This window comes from Jaculus jaculus, chromosome 3 (assembly GCF_020740685.1).
Source record: "Jaculus jaculus isolate mJacJac1 chromosome 3, mJacJac1.mat.Y.cur, whole genome shotgun sequence".
NCBI classification, from domain to species: domain Eukaryota; kingdom Metazoa; phylum Chordata; class Mammalia; order Rodentia; family Dipodidae; genus Jaculus; species Jaculus jaculus.
In genome coordinates this window covers 94950868-94971690 of record NC_059104.1, presented here as the reverse complement: position 1 = coordinate 94971690, position 20823 = coordinate 94950868, and positions in this window count along the sequence as shown.

Here is a 20823-nt window from a genome sequence, read left to right as displayed (position 1 = left end):
CTAAAGGCCGTCACTCTTTGTAGAAGAGCCCACTTGGCTTCTGGTGTTCACGGGGCAATTTCTAAGGCCTGGGGTATCCTGGCCTGGCTGCTGAGCTCCACTGCCCTTCTTTCCCATTGATCTTCCTGCTGCGTCGCACACACTCTGACCTCTTCTGTCCACGAATCTTTCCTATCAGAGTACAATTGCTTTAGCTTGGGATCGAAGCCGTCTCTCCTGGAGCTAGGTGCTGGAGCCTAGTATCTTTACTAGTTTGGGGCAGGACATAGGATACCCAAAGGGGCGTTAGCTGCTGGCTCATATCCCGCTCTGTAGCCCTGCCCCTGAGTGTTGCTGAGTGGAAGACTTAGCCGTGCTACTTTGCTACGGAGGATCTGGCCTACTTTCCGGGTCCCCAGGCACTTTGCCTTTAGGAAGGGGAGGGGAGCATGGCCTGTTAAGGGTGTGCAGTTTTGTGTCGACTTGAGCAAGGTCTCCAGTTGGGTTCAAATGAGACCGTTTAGGGTCTAGGAAGGGATACAGGATGGTGAAGGAGAGACTGCTGAAAACCACCCCACTTACTAATGGACAAGGCAGAGTGCTGAGAGCAGAAAGGAATAGAGCTGAGGCATGATGGTCCCCTGTTGGTCAGCTTGACCGCTCTGCTCCCACTATCTCCTGCAGCCCAGCTCTAGACACAAGGGGAAAATCTTAAAAAGCTCACTTCTGGGGCCGGAGAGATGGCTGAGTGGTTAAGGGGTTTGCCTGCAAAGTCAAAGGATCCCAGTTCGATTCTCCAGGATCCATGTAAGCCAGATGCACAAGAGGGTGCATGCGTCTGGAGTTTGTTTGTAGTGGCTGGAGGCCCTGGTGCACCTATTCTCTGTCTCTTAAATAAATAAATAAGTAAAATACATATTTAAAAAAAGAAACAGCGTTAATGAAAAAAATCATGGTAAAAAACAACAACTCACTTCTTAGGCTGGGCGTGGTGGTGCACACCTTAATCCCAGCACTCGGGAGGCAAAAGTAGGAGGATCGCCGTGAGTTTGAGGCCACCCTGAGACTACATAGTGAATTCCAGGTCAGCCTGGGCTAGAGTGAAACCCTACCTCGAAAAACAAAAGACAAACACATCCAGAAACTCACTTCTTAGAACAGCCAAGGGACTACCATACCAGTTGTTCATTTTTCACATTCACAGGTATCGTCAGAGTGCCTTGTAGCAGCACTGGGGTGGCAGTTACCCCATCACCTAACCCCTGGAACCTGAAGTTCACGAGGGAAATGATTTGTGAGAGTTCAGATCATAACTAGCATTCATCCAGACCTGGGGTGTCTCAGGTCTCCTGACTCCATGTCCAGTGCTCCCCCGCCTGCAGCACAGGTCTTTAGATCTCTGCTGGACCAATTCCACTGCCCCATGCAGAGGAAGAAAAACACCCACGTTATAGAGTACTTGACTAACACTGACAGATTGTCACCTTGTTTGGATCCCTTCGTTTTTGACTGGTTGATGAGGAAAAGGTTCCACCCCTGGGGGTGACGGGGAAGCTATTAATGTGATAGTCAGCTGGGCAGATGAGGTTGTTAGTAGTTTATTGGTCACATCTGCTTACAGTCTAGAGGAGGGTACTGTACACCCTTACTTGCCACGTTGGGAGACCAAGCAGCCAGGGCCTGTTGAGGGCAGGCTTCGTAGTCCTAGGATGGTGCCATGACGGGGGACCTGCAGGAGGATGTTGTGACTAGCAGATTGGTTTTTCCTGCAGGTCAGCAGATAACTGAGGGCCACCGCTCAGGAACCCTGCATGATCTTAATGATCAGCTTGGCTGGGGGTCTTAGCAGTGGGGGAGAGGATCAGCTCCTGTCTGATTTGGTCAGATGTCAAGACAGGCAAGGCCCTCTTGATTTTATCAGCTGGCAAGGCAACATGTAATCCCAAGTCCTAATTTTGGGCTAATTGAGGCCATGCACATGCCTTTTCTATGTTTTTATTCTTAGCATTTATCCACTTTTTGGGAAGTTGTGGTGGTAGATTATATGTGTATTTTTAAAAATTATTTGCAAGCAAGGAAAGAGGAAGGGAGGGAGGGAGAGAGAGAAAGAGAGAGAGAGAGAGAGAGAGCGCAAGCAAGAGCAAGCAAGGGCACATCTGGGCCTCTAACTGCTACAAATAAACTCTACATGCATGCAATACTTTGTGCATCTGGCTTATATGGTACTGGGGAATAAATCTGGGTTGTTAGGCTTTGCAGACCTTAATCACAGAACCATCTGCAGCCCTGTATTTGTGTGTGTGTTTGTGTGTATTTTTGTTTTGGTTTTTCAATGTAGGGTCTCACTCTAGTCCAGGCTGACCTGGAATTCACTGTGTAGTCTCAGGGTGGACTTGAACTCATGGTGATCCTCCTACCTCTGCTCCCGAGTGCTGGGATTAAAGGTATGTGCCACCATGTCTGGCCCTGTATGTATATTTTTAATGACCTTATGTGACAGAGACAGAGAGAGAGAGAAAGAAGGAGGAAGAAAAGAAGAGGTAGAGGAAGAGCAGGAGGAAGAGGAGGAAGAAGATGTTACTACCTGGGTGGTGGCATGTATCTTTAATCCTATGGCTTAAGAAATTGAGGTGGGGGCTAGAGATGTCTTAATGGTTAAGGCGCTTGCCTGCAAAGCCAAAGGACTCAGGTTCAACTTCCCAGGACCCACGTAAGCCAGATGCACAAGGGGGCGTGCATGCATCTGGAGTTTGCAGGGGCTGTGCATGCCATTATCTGGTGTGCCCATTTTCTCTCTTTCTACCTGCCTATTTCCATATTTCTCTCTCTCTTAAATTAATAAATAAAAATAAAATATTAAAAAAAGAAATCGAGGTAGGAGGATTGCTTTGAGATCAAGGCCAACCAGGGCCACATAGTGAGTTCTAAGTCAGCTTGAGCAAGAATGAGACCCTATCTCAAAAGGTGTATGTGTGTGTGTGTGGGGGGAGGCCTGCTGGAGAGATGGCTCAGCATAAGCACAAATGCCTGAGGGGGCCTCAGAGACCCCTTGAGTTTGATTCCCAGGACTCACATAAACAGCTGGACATGGCTACACACATGCCTTGTAACCCCAGTCCCACAGGGGAGCAGAGACTGGGGAATTGCTGGATGGTGGCACATGCTTTCTTTAAAACAATATTTTATTTTTATTAATTTGAGAGAGAGAGATACAGAAATATGGAGAGAGAGAGAGGGAAAGAGAGAGAGAACGGGCATACCATTTGCCACTGCAAAGGAACTCCAAATGTGTGCGCCCCCTTGTGCACCTGGCTTATGTGGGTCCTGGGGAGTGGAACCTGGTCCTTTGGCTTTGCAGGCAAGTGCCTTAACCACTAAGCCATCTCTCCAGCCCCCAGCACATGCCTTTAATCCCAGCACTTGGGAGGCAGAGTTAGGAGAATCACCATGAGTTCAAGGGCAGCCTGGGACTACAGAGTGAGTTCCAGGTCAGCCTGAGCTAGACTGAGACTATACCTCAAGAAAAAAACCAACCAATCAAATAAATTTGCAAGCTAGCCTTCAACTCAAAGCAAGAATGGGCAGAACAGTGATGGAGTTGGGTGCCTGATGGTCAAATGCACTCACCCCAGATGACCATGTGGAGCACACAAGGGCATATGCATGTGATACACCCCCCCACACACGTAGACACACACCACATCATGTTATGCATACATGAAAGCAAACAAAAAAAGAAAAGAGGGCTGGAGAGGTGGCTTAGTGGTTAAGGCACTTGCCTGAAAAGCCTAAGGGCCCAGGTTTGATTCCCCAGGACCCACATAAGCCAGGCCTTAGTACACCCATTCTCTCTTTTTCTATCTGCCTCTCCCTCTTTCATCAAATAAATAAAAAAATTTAAAAAAGGAAAAGAAAAAATATCGGAATGCAGTTGGCCCCTTTCTGTTGATCACTAGATTTCTTTGGGAATATGACTAGTTTCTGAAAATCAAAAAATTCTGTAATAGTTGCTATACTCTAATGTCTCTCCTAATTCTAGGAGGTCTCAGCTTCTGTAGGAACTGCATGTTTGCGTGGAGAACATGACATGAAAAGTAAAGATTATGGGCTGCAGGGATGTTTCATTGGTTAAGGTGCTTGCCTAAAAAGGCTAACAGTCTGCATTTGATTCCCCAGTACCCACACAAAGCCAGATGCATAAAGCAGCCAAATGCATCTGGACTTTGTTTGCAGTGATTAGAGGCCCCGACTTGCCCATTCTCTCTGTGCCTCTCTTCTCTCTCTATCTGCTTGCATATAAATAAAAATATATTTTATATTTTATTTATGTATTTGAGAGAGGGAGAGAGAGAGAGAGAGAGAAGAGAGAATGGGCACACCAAGGTGTCTAGCCATTGCAAATGAACTCCTAATGCATGCATCACTGTAATGCACTGCATCATTGTGCATCTGACTTTACATAGATACTGGGGAATTGAACCTGGGTCCTTTGGCTTTGCAGGCAAGTGCCTTAACTGCTAAGTCATCTCTCCAGCCCCAATAAAAATATAAAAAAGAGATTATTTCTTAGAATGCAAGGCAGAGAAGTTGGTCTGGAACTCATGATCCTCCACCTTAGCCTCTGGAGTGCTGGCATTACAGCTGGATGCTACCGCATCCAGCTAACAGTTATTACAATTTTTTATTCTTGGATACTAACTTGATCAAATAATTACAAGAGGGTATTGGTACTACCAATGTTCCAGGCACAGGGCTAGACCCAAGGAACACAAAGCTCAGTCAAGTGAAATCTCTGCTCTGAAAGGCTTGTTCCAGTAGGGGAGACAGAAATGGTATCTAGAGGCTGGGTGTGATGGTGCACACCTTTGATCCCAGCACTTGGGAGGCAGAGGCAGGAGGATCACTGTGAGTTCAAGGCCACCCTGAGACTCCATAGTGAATTCCAGTTCAGCTTGGGCTAAAGCGAGATCATTATATGCTGACTTGTGACATTTGTGGTCCCATAGAACCATTCCTCTCAATAGTAATGTGTCTGTGTGATCCCCTTCGACACTGATTCTGGGAGTGGCCATGTGCCTTGCTTTGGCCATCAGCACATGTAATGCAAACAGAAGCTTGGGACGATGTTGGTCTTCTTGGAAGTCAGTCACTTTGGAAGAAGTCTGGGTGAGCCATGTGGAGAACTGAGCTGTCTCAGTTAACATCAGTCATGATTTTGGATCAGCCAGCTACCAGGTGACCTGACGTATGACCCCCAAAATATATGTGACCCCAACTGACGTTCTGTAGAAATGAGAGCTGGGGATATGTCTCAGTTGGTAGCATGCTTGCCTAGCGTACACAAAGCCTTGGGTTTGTTTGATCCCTGGAGCTGCCTAAACCAGGTGTGGTAGTGGTGCACATCTGTAATCCCAGAATTTAGGAGGTGGAACAAAACCAAAAACCTACTTCAGATAAACCACTGTTGGTTGAAAAACTCAGACACAAAATCTCATATATTCCTTCATCATGATGATATGATATGATATGTAGCCTGGGCTGGCCTTGAACAAATATGTAGCTGAGGATATTCTTAAACTTCATATCCTTTTGCCTTTATTTTTATTAAATTTATTTTTATTTATTTATTTGAGAGTGACAGAGAAAGGCAGAGAGAGAGAGAGGGAGAGAGAGAGAATGGGTGCACCAGGGCCTGCAGCCGCTGCAAACGAACTCCAGACACGTGCGCCCCTTGTGCATGTGGCTGACGTGGGCCCTGGAGAATCAAGTCTCGAACTGAGGTCCTTAGGCTTCACAGGCAAGCTCATAACCACTAAGCCATCTCTCTAGCCCTCCTCTTGCCTTTCTGTTTCCTTTTTTCCTTTTATTTTTATTTATTTATTTATTTTTTGAGGTAGGGTTTCACTCTAGTCTAGGCTGACCTGGAATTCACTCTGTATTCTCAGGGTGGTCTTGAACTTATGGCGATCCTCCTACCTCCGCCTCCTGAGTGCTAGGATTAAAGGCAAGCACCACCATGCCTGGCTAGTTTTAAAATATTTTTATTTATTTATTTGCAAGTAGAGAGAGAGAGACAGAGACAGAGACAGAGACAGAGAATTGACATGCCTGGGCCTCTAGCCACTGCAAACAAACTTCAGATGCATGCACCCTTTTGTGCATCTGGCTCTACATGGGTCCTGGGGAACTGAACCTAGGTCGCCAGGCTTTGCAGGCAAGTGCCTTAACCTCTGAGCCATCTCTCCAGCCCTCTCTCTCCTTTCTGATTTGCTTATGTGTATGTGTGGAACATGGTGTGGTGTGCCCATGTGTGTGTTTGTGGTGGGGTGCAGTTGTCTGTCAGATGTTCTACCCCCTCACTATCCTGTCCTTTCTTCCTTTGAGCTGGAGTCTAGTTTTCCTTTTTTTTTTTCCATGAGCTCCAGAAATTCTTCAGTCTCTGCTCCCCTGGGGTTACAAGGTGTGTGTGGCCATACCGCGCGGTTTGTGTGGGTACTGAGGATCAAACTTAAGCAGTCTTTCATACCTCCTGAGGCCCTGTGCTTATGCAAACCACTGTGCTGTCTCTCCATTCTCCATTTTTGAGACAGGGTCTCACTCTAGCCCAAGCTGGTGTGAAACTGGCTGGCCTTGAAATCATGACAATCCTCCTACCTCAGCTTCCTAAGTGTCTTCTTGAATCTCCATGGCGTGTGACCAGAAGTGATGCTAAGAGACTTCTGTACTTAGTGTTAGAAGGCCACTTAGCTTCTCCTTGTTTTTCTGGAACCTTCTCTACTGGTGCCAGCATGGAAAGAGTCTGACTGCCCTGTGGCGCCCATGCTTGGTTTCAAGGTGAGTAAGGAAATTGCTTGGCAGCTGGAACATGGTGATTTGTATTGTGTGGCAGCCAAACAATTGGCAAAAACATTGTCAATGGAAAATATGCCTGCTATGGTTTCGATATGGTTTCACTGAGTCCCTCAAACGTTCATTCTGGAAGCTTGGACCCTGGTGTAAGGGTACTGAATAGGGGTGGCATCTCTAAGAGGTGGGGCCTGTTGGAGGGTAATTAGGTCATGGGGGCTCAAGCCTCATGAATGTTTTAATGAGGGATTAGGCCAGATTTTGTGGGTCTTGATTAGTCTCAGCTCACTCTTTTTTTTTTCCTTTTTGAGGTAGGGATTCGCTGTAGCCCAGGCTGACCTGGATTCACTATGTAGTCTCAGGGTGGCCTCGAACTCATGGCGATCCTCCTACCTCTGCCTCCCAAGTACTGGGATTAAAGGCATGAACCACCACGCCTGGCTCACTCTTCTTTTTTAAAAAATATTTTATTTATTTATTTGGGAGACAGAAAGGGAGGGAAAGGCAGAGAGAGAGAAGGGAAGTACCAGGGTCTCTAGCCACTGCAAACAAACTCCAGTCACTTGTATCTGGTTCAGTGGGCCTTGGAGAATTGAACCTGGGTTCCTAGGTTTCACAGGCAAGTGCCTTAACTACTAAGCCATCACTCCAGCCCTCAGCTCACTCTTGTTTCCTCACTCACCAAGTGATCAATCTCCTATGGGTTCCTGCTGTGAGATGCCCTGTACTGTACTGTGATGTAGCTAGAAGGCCCTCATCAAATGTTGACCAGATGGGGTCATGAGCTCATACTTGAGCTTCTAACATTGTGAGCTAAATAAACCTCTCCTTTCCCCTCCCCTCCTCACTCTCCCTACCCCACTTCTCTCTTGTCTTTTGGGCTATACAGCTCAGATATGCCTTAAATTCACTATGCATAGGCTGGCCTTAAACTCTTGATACTTTTTTTTTTCAATGTTTATTTATTTGAGAGAGAGAGAAAGGAGGGGGAGGAGAGAGAGAAAATGGGCCCGTCAGGGCATCCAGCCACTGCAAACAAACTCTAGATGCATATGCCCTCTTGTGCATCTGGTTTATGTGGGTCTTGGAGAATCAAACCAGGATCCTTTGGCTTTGCAGGCATACGTCTTAACTGCTAAGCCATCTCTCCAGCCCCTCTTGATCCTTTTGACAGCCTTTTGAGTGCTGGAATTATAGGTGTATGTTACCCTCCTGTGCTTAGCTAAGCTCATTTTCTTTCTTTTTTCTTTTTTTTTTTTTAAGATTTATTTATTTGTTTTTATTTTTTGGTTTTTCTGAGGCAGGATCTCACTCTAGCTCAGGCTGACCTGGAATTCACAGTTTAGTCTCAGGGTGGCCTTGAACTCACAGCAATCTTCCTACCTCTGCCTCCCAAGTGCTGGGATTAAAGGCATGAGCCACCATACCTAGCTAAAGATTATTTTTATTTATTCATTAGAGAGAGAGAGTGAGAATGGGTGTGCCAGGGCCTCTAGCCACTACAAATGAACTCCAGATGCATGGCCCACCATGTGCATCTGGCTTATGTGGGACTTGGAGAATTGAACCTGAGTCCTTAGGCTTCACAGGCATGCTCTCTCCAGCTCCCCAAACTCCTTTCTTTTTATGAATTACCTAGCTCCAGATATTTTGCTATAGCAACACAAAATAGATTAATTTTGGCTAATAAATGGGACTGGGGAGATGTCTCCGTGGATAAGAGCACTTGCCACACAGCATGAGGATCTGCATTCAATATTTGGCACATACAAACCAGGCATGACCATGTATGCCTGTAACCCCAGTGGTGAAGGCCGCAGAGACAGGACTTACTGGTCAGCCAGTGTGCCTGACCTCCAAACTCATGGGGAGATGGTCTCAAGGAAATAAGGAGGCAGAGAGATGGAGGAGAGTTCCTGATATTCACCTTTGATCTCTGCATGTGTGTACACGGGCATGTGCATCTGTACACACGCACGCATACATCATACCCATTCACACATCTCATACACACACACACATACACACAAACACACACACACACTCACACACACAAAAGAGCCGGGAGTGGTGGCGCACGCCTTTAATCAAGCACTCAGCACTCAGGAGGCACAGGTAGGAGGATTGCCATGAGTTTGAGGCCATTCTAGGACTACATAGTGAATTCCGGGTCAGCCTGGGCTAGAGGAAGACCCTGCCTTGAAAAACCAAAGAAAAAAAAAAGAGGGGGGGGGATGTATTTTTTTTTTTTTCTGAGGCAGGGTCTCACTCTAGCTCAGGCTGACCCGGAATTCACTATGTAATCTCAGGGTGGCTTCGAACTCACTACGATCCTCCTACCTCTGCCTCCTGAGTGCTGGGATTAAAGGCGTGCGTCACCATGCCCAGCGAGAAGGTAGTTCTTAATGACTCCGTGAATTTGGTTAAAGGGAACTGGAGAGAGAATGCTGAAAGTGTCATTTGGATGTTTCTATGTTTCTAGCTCTCATATAAGAGAGATGATCTAAGTGGACTCTGTCAGCTTGTTGAGTAGGAAAATGAAAGTCATCCTTATTTCCAGGCTGTCTGGAAAGGAATGGATTCTCAAAGTAAGAGCTGGCCTACAGAGAAAAGATTAAGTCAAGCTCAGACTTTTGTTAAGATCCCAGGAAGTATTAAGTAGGGGCAGCTCCACAGAAGTTTCTAGGCACATTAAAGATGTGTGCAGTGGGTGAAGTGGAGTCATGTTTGTGGTGATTGGTACACAAATGGACCCTGGTTATATTCATAGAGAACCATGAAGTCTTTAAAGAATATGGTGATGGCTAAAACTCCAGCAGTTTGGACCAAAAGAAGCCTGAAATAGTTCAAAGTCAAAAGGAGTCTCTTGGCTCTGGGCAGGAAGCTGGTCCAAGCACGATGGGCTTTTCCCCAGGGAAAGAAAGAGCTGCTCAGAGGCCAGAGCCCAGAGGCCATGACTAAGAGCCCAGCAGCACTCAGGACCCACCAGTTATACTGCCTCTGACTTCTTTTTTTTTTTAAATTAACAACTTCCATGATTATAAAAAAATATCCCATGGTAATACCCTCCCTCCCCCCACTTTCCCCTTTGAAACTCCACTCTCCATCATATCCCCTCCCCCTCTCAATCAGTCTCTCTTTTATTTTGATGCCATGATCTTTTCCTCCTATTATGATGGTCTTGTGTAGGTAGTGTCAGGCACTGAGAGGTCATGGATATGCAGGCCATTTTGTGTCTGGAGGAGCACGTTGTAAGGAGTCCTATCCTTCCTTTGGCTCTTACATTTTTTCCCTCACCTCTTCCGCAATAGCCCCTGCTGCCTCTGACTTTTGACCCCATGTGCCTGGCTTGAGTTCAGAATTGCTTTGGGGCAGTGGTAGCTAATTGTCTCCCTTTCTTCCCATTTTACTGGAAGCTTCTATTAAGTAGTTCCCATTTCTGCTTTATTGCTGTATAACAGGCATTCGAGGTGGGTGTGGGGTGGGTGACAGGTAACTTGCTGTTTTAATTCATGGTCTGTTAATCAAGAGGGACCACTCTTGAGGAGTAGACCCAAAGAAACAGCCTCATCCAGACCAGCTATACATTATGAGCCTTTGGAGTTGGCGCCTGATATTGTTTATTATTTAAATTTTTTTTTGTTTATTTTATTTATTTATTTGACAGCAACAGAGAGAAAGAGGCAGAGAGAGAGAATGGGCACGCCAGGGCTTCCAGCCACTGCAAATGAACTCCAGACACGTGCACCCCCTTGTGCATCTGGCTAATGTGGGTCCTGGAGAATTGAGCCTCGAACCAGGGTCCTTACGCTTCACAGGCAAGCGCTTAACCGCTAAGCCATCTCTCCAGCCCGGAGCCTGATATTGTAATTGTACCATACTGTGGATGTTTTGGGAGGGGCACACATAGGAGTACAGGGTGTTCCTAAAGATGGTCAGCCACTACATTGATGGCCCCTAGTACCAAGCCTCCTCCACCCTGACTATGGGCTTTGCCACAGGACATATTTTGGCCAAGGAGAGTCCATGAGCATGCTGTGATCAGTGACATCATAAGTGCTGCCCATTAGTACTGACTTCTTTTTTAAATTTTTATTTTATTTTATTTATTTGACAGAGAGAAAGAGGCAGAGAAAGACAGAAAGAGAGAGAGAAAAAAAAATTGGGTGCACCAAGGCCTTCAGCCACTGCAAACAAACTCTAGATGCATGCACCACCTTGTATATCTGGCTTACATGGTCCTGGGGAATCGAACTTGGGTCCTTTGGCTTTGTAGACAAGCGCCTTAACTTCTAAGCCATCTCTCCAGCCCAGGACTGGCTTCTTGAACCCAGCTACCCATGAGAAAGCCTGAGCTATTCACATAGCAAGACCTGGACTGCAGAGCTGTAACTGACAGCCCCATCTGAGTTCAAGACACGGAGTGAGCCCTGCCACAGTCACTTATCCAGCTCACTCATCAGCTGGGGTGTGAACTTAGCCAACCCCATATGGGACAGAGATGAATCATCCTAGCTGAACCCGGTCCACCCCACTGACTCACAGAAATACTGCCTTTAATTAATAGTTGGGATTGTTTTATTTATTATTTAAAAATAGTTTATTTTATTTATTTATTAGAGAGAGAGAGAAATACAGAAATAGGCAGGGAGAGAGAGAGAGAAAGAGAGAGAGAGAACGAGAGAATAGGTGCTCCAGGGCCTCCAGCCACTGCAAACAAACTCCAGATGCGTGCGCCCCCTTGCGCATCTGGCTTACATGGGTCCTGGGGAGTTGAACCTTGGTCCTTTGGCTTTGCAGGCAAGTGCTTTAACCACTTAAGCCATCTCTCCAGCCCTGTTATTTATTTATTTTTTTTTTGTTGTTCATTTTTTAATTTATTTATTTGAGAGCAACAGACACAGAGAGAAAGACAGATAGAGAGAGAGAGAGAGAATGGGTGTGCCGGGGCTTCCAGCCACTGCAAACGAACTCCAGACGCGTGCGCCCCCTTGTGCATCTGGCTAACGTGGGACCTGGGGAACCGAGCCTTGAACCGGGGTCCTTAGGCTTCACAGGCAAGCGCTTAACCGCTAAGCCATCTCTCCAGCCCCGTGTTATTTATTTTTTTTTAAACCTGGCAATGGATGATCAGATGAGGAGATGGGAGAAGATTTAGGATAGCATGAACAAAGGCATAGAGATAAAGCAGCAGGAAGGAGAAGAGCCTGTCAAGGAAGCCCTTGTCTATGGGGACTTGGCAACTGAAGGGATATGATATGGAGGGCATGAAATGATGAAATAGATTTTTTTTTTTTGAGTCAAGCTCAACAGACTGGCTCTTTTTTTTTTTAGAGAGAGAGAGAGATTGGGAGAAATGAAACGTTGGGGCTTCCTGCCATTGTAATCAGACTCCAGACATGTGTGCCACCTTGTGTGCATGTGTGACCTTGTGCATCTGGCTTCTTTGGGACCTGGAGAGTCGAACATGGTCCTTAAGCCAAATTTTAGGCAAACACCTTAACCACAAACCATCTCTCCAGCCTTCTTTTTTGTTTTGTTTTGAGGTAGGGTCTTGCTCTAGCCCAGGCTGATCTGGAAGTCTCAGAGTGGCCTCGAATTTACTGCGATCCTCCTACCTTGGCCTCCTGAGTGCTGGGATTAAAGACAGGGATTTTTTTTTTTTTTTTTTTTTTTTGGTTTTCTGAGGTAGGGTCTCACTCTAGCCCAGGCTGACCTGGAATTCACTAGTCTCAGGGTGGCCTCCAAACAGCGATCCTCCTACCTCCGCCTCCTGAGTGCTGGGATTAAAGGCGTGCACCACCACGCCTAGCTGGATTAAAAAAAATTTTTATTTATTTGAGAAAAAGGGAAAGAGAGAGAGAGAGAGAGAGAGAGAGAGAGAGAGAGAGAGAAAGAATGGGCATGCCAGGGTCATCAGTTGCTGCAACTAAACTCCAGACACATGTGCTGCCTTGTGCATCTGGCTTACGTGGGTCCTGGAGAATTGAACCTGGGTCCTTTGGACTTTTAGACAAATACCTTAACTGCTAAGTCATCTCTTCAGCTCTGATTTTTCTTTTTTTTGAAACAGGGTCTCTCAGTGTAGACCGGGCTGTCTTCAAATTCTTGATCCTCCTGCCTCTGCCTCTGCAGTGCTAGTGTACTAAGTACGTTCTTTTAAAATATTTTATTTGCATTTATTTATTCGAGGGGGGTAGAGAATGAGTCCACCAGGGCCTCTAGCCACTGCAAATGAACTCCAGACACATGTGCCTCCTTGTGCATCTGGCTTATGTGGGTTCTGGGGAATCAAACCTGGGTCCTTTGGCTTTGCAGGCAAGTGCCTTCACCACTAAGCCATCTCTCTATCCCCAAGAAACATTTTTTTAATACTATGTAGCCCAGGGTGTGCTAGAACTCACTAGGTAGCACATGTTGACCTCATGGTAATCCTCCTGCCTCAGTTTCCCAAGTGTTGGGATTATAGGAATTGAGCAAGCACACTTGGCTTTCAAGGATTTCTTTGGTTTTAAAATTTTAAATTTGTTTTAAATTTGGCTCTGGAGTTATTTTTTGGAACAAGCACTTCTGTAGCCCAGGTTGGCTTTGAACTTGTGGCAGCCTTCCTGTCTCAGTCACCCTGATGCTGGGATTACAGGTGTGAACTACCATGCCTGGGAAGATTTTTTTTCTTTTCTTTTGAGGTAGGGTCTCACTCTAGCCCAGGCTGACCTGGAGTTTACTCTGTAGTCTCAGGGTGGCCTTGAACTCACAGTGATCCTCCTATCTCTGCCTCCCGAGTACTGGGATTAAAGGGGTGCACCACCATGCCTGGTGGGAAGAAATATTAAAAAAATATTTATTTATTTGTAGAGAAAAGCAGAGGTGTGTGTGTGGGGGAACAAAGAGTGAGAGAGAAAGAGTGAGAATGGGTGTTCCAGGGCCTCTACCCACTGTAGACTGAACACCATATGTATGCACCGCCTTGTGCATCTGGCTTTATGGGGGTACTGGGGAATCAAACCAGGCTTTTAGGCTTGGAAGATAAGTGCTTTCCTTAACCACTGAGCCATCTCTATAGCCCAAGAATGTTTTTTTTTTTTTTGGTTTCTTGAGGCAGGGTCTCACTGTAGCTCAGGCTGACCTGGAATTCACTGTGTATTCTCACTGTGGCCTCGAACTCAAGGCGATTTCCCTACCTCTGCCTCCAGAGTGCTGGGATTAAAGGCGCGCCACCACGCCTGGCCCAGGAAGTAATTTTGAATGAACAGGAAAAGAAGCCAGAGCAATCAATACTGGACGAGCTGCCTCAGAGGCTGGAGGGAGGGCGCGCAGAGAAGGGTTGGAGGGGAGCAGAGGTGGTTTTCTGGACAAGTTGAGAAAGGCAGTCCCAAGGGAGTCTCCCCAGCGGGGGATGCAGATGGGAAGAGTGCTTAGGGCTCTGCACGCTTAAGTTCAGCGATGGAGTGGGGGAAGAGCAGGTGAGAGCCTCTTGGGAGTGAGGAGCCAGAACACAATTCTGCATGTGTCAGGTCAACATTTTGAGGCTTTCTCAAGGGCAGCCGGGAGCCACGGAAGGCCCTAATATAGGAGCGGATTAGTGCGAATGGGGGCTGGAGGGAAGGCGGGAGTGAGGCAGAGCGATGCGCGTGCAGGTCAGGAGTCCAGTTGAGGGGCGGGCCCCCTCCGTGAGGCACCAGCGATGGAGGCGGGGAAAACAGGTCGAGGATGCATGCCACCTAGGAGGTGGGTGAGGGTGCCTAGTGAGCCTCCCTAAAGGAGGAAAAAGAGTGAAGGCAAGTTTGGGGCCCATGTGTTCAGGGTGGGCTGTGTGGGGCTTGAGTGCCTGTGGGGCGTACATATGGAGCCCCTGGGGTGCCTGTGTGTCTGGACCCTAAAAAGCGGTGATGGGGACAGCAGCAGCCGCAGGAAAACCTCAGCGCCATGGAACCCAGGAGTGCCACTGCGGGAAGCTGCTTTGCAGGGAGGCAGGGTTGGGTGGTGTGAGGTAAGGACACTAACGTAGCCAATTAGATTTGGCAGCAAGGAGATCTGAAAAACTGATGAGGAATTTTCCAGAAGAGGGTGAGAACTGAAGCCTGAGGTCATTGTTCCAAAACTGTTATAATTTTATTATGTTGGAGCTAGTGTTTATTATTTAGTATAGGTTATGATAAATAATAGATTATAGCATTATGAGAAATAATGAATTATTGTTCTTGTTACAAAATTATTATTTAGGTATGACAAACCAAAGAATCAGAGACGGGTGCCGATTGAAACAAAGACTGTTCATTATACTCACAGGTCTCTCAACAGGGGTGGCATGCCATGTTGTGTCAGGGGGTGCAGTGGGGGGGGGGCACTGGGAATCACAGGGTTGGTCGGGACATGCAGGGGAAGTAGGGAACCGTAGTCAGGATCCATATTTGTGGTTTCTGAGGGAAGGCAGAGTCTGGGTTGCGCTAGTTTGAAGAATGCCATGGGCTTTGCTCTGGGGTATAGCACTGCCCCAAGGTGTGTATTAGTGGGCCCTGGGGGTGATTAGGGCCGCTGACTGTAGCCCAGAGTGTGACAGCCTACAGTATACAGTAGGTGGTTGAGCTGTAGGCTCTGGATTGATTGGTTTGGAGAACTGATGCTTTCTCCAAGCATGGGCTAATCTTGGAAGGGCCATTGACCTGATGTCAGAGCATCAAAGTGCAGACAGTAAGGGGTGGTTAAACAGAAGTGGGTGTGAAGGCAGGATTGAGGCTGTAAAGAAGGACCATGCCTGGGGAGGCGGAGGAAGGAGGTGGTGTGGGAGTTATCACAGCACAGGTGCCAAGAGAAAGGTCAGGGCAGGGGAAACCAGGGCAAGTCTGCTGGTAAGATTTCCCCCAGTTTGTTTGCTGGTCAGAGAGGCTCTAGGTGAAGATCCTTGAGAACCGTTAGCCTCAACCTCAGGGTTTGGTTTGGCAGAGTGCTGCTGATCACAGTCTGCCCCCAAAACAGGGAGGCCAGAGAGTGTGAGAATAGCTGCTGAGTCCTGAATCACTTTCCTCCCATACAGGCAAAATGAATTATCAGGGTTTTTTTTGTTGTTTGTTTTTTGTTTTTGGCAGAGTCAGCTACACTGAGGAATGGGCAAGACTCATCTTTGTGGAATGCAAGCAGTTACTTTTAAAACAATTTTTAAAATTGGCTTTTTGGGGAAATATAGGCAGAGATTCCACAGCTCTCAGAGGCTACGTCTAGCCCTGACTTTTAAAAAGTCAGGCCACCCCTGAACTGCTTTGCTTCGGCCTCCTGGTTTACATGCTCATGGTACCCTCAGCTCTCTGGGAAGAGATGACGCTGACCTAATGTCCCTTGCCAGCTGGCTTCAGCCAGTATTGATGCAGCATGCAAATGCAGCAGCCTATAGCCATTCTGGGCCTGGCTGGACCCACATGAGGCAGATTCAATACTTAGACAAGAAATGGGAGCAAAACAGGAAACATTTTCTTTATGTTGGAGGCACATTCTGCGTATTGGCAGGAGAAAAAGGAAAGATAATGTTTATGGGTATATTGTAGTGACCTTCTTGTTGCTAGGATAAATTAAAGCACCTAACCAAAACAGCTGATGGGAGGATTTTTTTTTTTAAGTTTACAGTCTCCAGGGAAAGCTTTATGCTGGCAGGGGGAAGCATGGCATGAGCAGAGGCTGGGCATCACTGGAAACCAGCATCAGGAGACTGAGCCAAATTAGCACTGGCAAGCAGGGGCTAATCAACCTCAGGTCTACCCACAGCAACACGCCTCCTCCAGCAAGGCTCCATCTCCCAAATTGGCACCAGCTAGGGAGCAAGCATTCAGAACACATGATTTTGTGGGGGACATCTGATCCAAACCACCACAAGGTGTTTCTTCTTTCTGAAGTGCACTGCGCAGAACACATGAGTTTCCATTTTTCTAGGTGACAGTATTCAAAGCAGCCAAGAGGCTGTACGATGGGTGTGTGTTGCATGTATGTGATGGGGTTGTGGTAAAGAGCCAGTGGTCAGAGCTCTCTGTTAGTCCTCAGCTCTGGACACCTCTCTCTTTAGTTTTTTTTTTTTTTTGAGGTAGGTTCTCGCTCTAGCTCAGGCTGACCTGGAATTCACTATGTAGTGTCAGGGTGGCCTCAAACTCATGATGATCCTCCTACCTCTGTCCCCTGATTGCTGAGTGCTGGGATTAAAGGCATGCGCCACCACACCTGGCTTTTTTTTTTTTTTTTTTTTTTTGAGGTAGGGTCTCACTCTGGCCCAGGCTGACCTGGAATTCACTATGTAGTCTCAGGGTGGCCTTGAACTCACAGGAATCCTCCTACCTCGGCTTCCCAAGTGCTGGGATTAAAGGCGTGCGCCACCATGCCTGGCTTCTGGCTTTTTTTTTTCCACAGTAAAAAATTTATTTATTTTGAGAGAGAAAGGGTGGCAGATAGAGGAGAGAATGGGCACGCCAGGGCCTCCAGCCACTGCAAATGAACTCCAGACACATGCACCCCTTATGCATCTGGCTTACATGGGTCCTGGATAATCAAACCAGGGTCCTTAGGCTTCACAGACAAATGCATTAACTACTAAGCCATCTCTCCAGCCCTCTCTTCAGTTCTTTGTTCATTTTTATTTATTTATTTGAGAATGACAGAGAGAGAAAGAGGCAGATAGAGAGAGAGAGAGAATGGGCGCACCAGGGCTTCCAGCCACTGCAAATGAACTCCAGACGCGTGCACCCCCTTGTGCATCTGGCTAACGTGGGTCCTGGGGAACCGAGCCTCGAACCGGGGTCCTTAGGCTTTACGGGCAAGCGCTTCACCGCTAAGCCATCTCTCCAGCCCACTCTCTCTTCAGTTCTTTATTCTTTGATTTTTTTCCCCCTTTCCCTCTTGCCTTTTCTTTCCGTACTGGGAATTGAGTCCAGGGCCTTGTGCCATCTAGGCAAGTGCTGTTCCACTGAGCTATAGCCTCAGCCCTGCACCCTACTCTTAGCTCTCTTAGGCAGGTCTCTGATCCATCCAGAAGGTATGGGAGGGAGGGGCAAACGCAGGCAAGAGACTCCAAGCAGAAAGGCTTAGCCCAGATCCTTTCTCACCTCCACGTATTCATTCCATCATCTAAATTTGGATTCGGTCTTTATCATGCTTTTGGGAGTCTCTCCATCCTCCCTGATGCAGCTCTAGCTCTTAGTATTCCCTCTTCCCCCTCCTCCCCGCCCTCCCCTTTCTTTTCCTTTGTTTCTTCTTTGCAGTACCAGGGCTCAAGCCCAGGGTCTTCCACATGCTAGACAAACATTTCACTACTAAACTACACACCAGCCTCTTATCTTCCTTTTAAAATATTTATTCATTCATTTATTTGAGAGAGAAAGAGAGAGAGAGAGAGAGAGAGAGAGGGAGCCATGCTCCTGAGCCACTGCAAAGGAACTCCAGCTTCATGTGCCACCTTGTGTAACATCTGGCTTATGTAGGTACTGGGGAATCAAACTTGGGTCTTAGGCTTTGCAGGCAAGCACCTTAAGAGCTGTGCCATCTCTCCAGCCCTCATCTATCTTCCTTCCTTCCTTCCTTCCTTCCTTCCTTCCTTCCTTCCTTCCTTCCTTCCTTCCTTCCTTCCTTCCTTCCTTCCTCCCTCCCTCCCTCCCTCCCTCCCTCCCTCCCTCCCTCCCTCCCTCCCTCCCTCCCTCCCTCCCTTCCCTCCCTTCCCTCCCTTCCCTCCCTTCCCTCCCTTCCCTCCCTTCCCTCCTTCCTTCCTTTATTTATCTTAGTTATTTATTCATTTTTTGAGGTAGGGTTTCACTCTAGCCCAGGCTGACCTGGAATTCACTATGTAGTCTCAGGGTGGCCTTGAATGCATGGTGATCCTCCTATCTCTGCCATCCAAGTGCTGGGATTAAAGGCGTGCACCACCATGTCCAGCTCTTCCTACTCTTATTTTTTATTTTATGATTTTATTTGAGAGAGAGAGAGAGAGAGAGAGAGAGAGAGAGAGAGAGAGAGAGAATTGGCACACACCAGGGCCTCAGCCACTGGAATTGAACTCCAGATACCACCTAGTGGTCATGTGTGACCTTACGCTTGCCTCACCTTTGTGCATCTGACTTATGTAGAATCTGGAGAGTCGAACATGAGTCCTTAGGCTTCGCAGGCAAGGTCCTTAACTGCTAAGCTATTTCTCCAGCCCTTCCTTCTTTTGTTAACATTTCATTTATTAATTTATTTGAGAGAATGAGCAAGGGGCGGGAGAGAGAGAGAGACAGAGAGAGAGAGAGAGAGAGAGAGAGAGAGAGAGAGAAAGAAGACAGGCACACAGAGCCTCCAGCCACTGCAAACGAACTCCAGATGCGTGCTCCTCCTTTTGCAGTTTATGTATTTACTGGGGAATTGAACCTGGGTCATTAGGCTTCACAGGTAAGTGCTTTAACAACTAAGCTATCTCTCCAGCCCTCATATTCCTTCTTGCTTGACAATCGCAGTAGCCTGCTTGTAGTTTCATCCTCTGCATTGCTGCCAGAGACACCTTTCTTCTATTTGGATCTGGGCACAGTGGCACATGCCTGTAGTTTCATCTACTTGGGAGGTTGAGGCAGAAGGATTGCTTAATTCTAAGAATTTGAGACTAGCCTGGGCAGTATGCTGAGGTACTATTTCACAAAATAAAAAAGTTATCTACACTTCTCTCCTAGTATCTACAAGGTTCCAGGACCTGTGTGAATACCCAACTAGGTGCGACAGTTCCTCCTGGGGTATTGGCATACGATGTATGTACACATGTGCCATAGCTTATATACAGAGTTAGAGAACATCTTGCGGAGTTGGTTCTCACCTTCTGTCTTGAGGCAGGGTCTCTCATTGTTCAGTGACATGCTTGACAGGCTAGCTGGCCCTTGAGCTTCCAGATGATTCTCCTGTATCCTCCTTCTTCCTTGCTCTAGGTGTGCTGGGATTACAGAAACAAGGCTACAGCAACATGCTTTTTTTTTTTTTGTTTTTTGTTTTTTTAATTTTATAGATTTATTTGCAAGCAGAGAGATAGAGACAGAGAGAGAGAAAGGAAGAATAGGTGCAAAAGAGCCTCTAGCCGTTGTAAATGAACTACAGATGAATGCATCACTGGTCATCTGGCTTTATGTGGGTACTGGGTAATCTAACCTGGGCCATGAGGCTTAGTGGGCAGGTGCCTTAACTGCAGAGCCATCTCTCCAGCCCCAGCACCCTACTTTTTATTTTTTTCCTTTTTTGGGTTTTTGAGGTAGGGTTTCATTCTAGCCCAGGCTGACCTGGAATTCACTCCATATTCTCAGGGTGGCCTCGAAATCATGGTATGGTGATCCTCCTACCTCTGCCTCCCAAGTGCTGGGATTAAAGACGTGTGCCACCATGCCTGGCAGCATCTTAATTTTTTTTGTTTATTTTATTTATTTATTTGACAGAGAGAGAAAGAGGCAGAGAGAGAGAGAGAGAGAGAGGTTGAGAGAGAGAGAGAGAAAGAAATGGGCATACCAGGGCTTCCAGCCACTGCAAACAAACTCCAGATGTGTGTGCCCCCTTGTGCATCTGGCTAACGTGGGTCCTGGGGAGTCAAGCCTCAAACCAGGGTCCTTAGGCTTTACAGGCAAGCGCTTAACCACTAAGCCAGCTCTCCAGCCCAACATCCTAGTTTTTTAATTTTTTTTCATTTTTATTTATTTATTTGAGAGTGACAGAGAGAGAAAGAGGCAGAGAGAGAGAGAGAGAGAGAGAGAGAGAGAGAGAGAGAGAGAGAGAGAGAATGGGCGCGCCAGGGCTTCCAGCCATTGCAAACGAACTCCAGACGCGTGCGCCCCCTTGTGCATCTGGCTAACGTGGGTCCTGGAGAATCGAGCCTCGAACCAGGGTCCTTAGGCATTGCAGACAAGCGCTTAACTGCTAAGCCATCTCTCCAGCCCCATCCTAGTTTTTAATAGGGGTCCTAACTCACACATTATGCACAGCAAGTGCTCTATACACAATGCCATCTCTCAGCCCCTAACA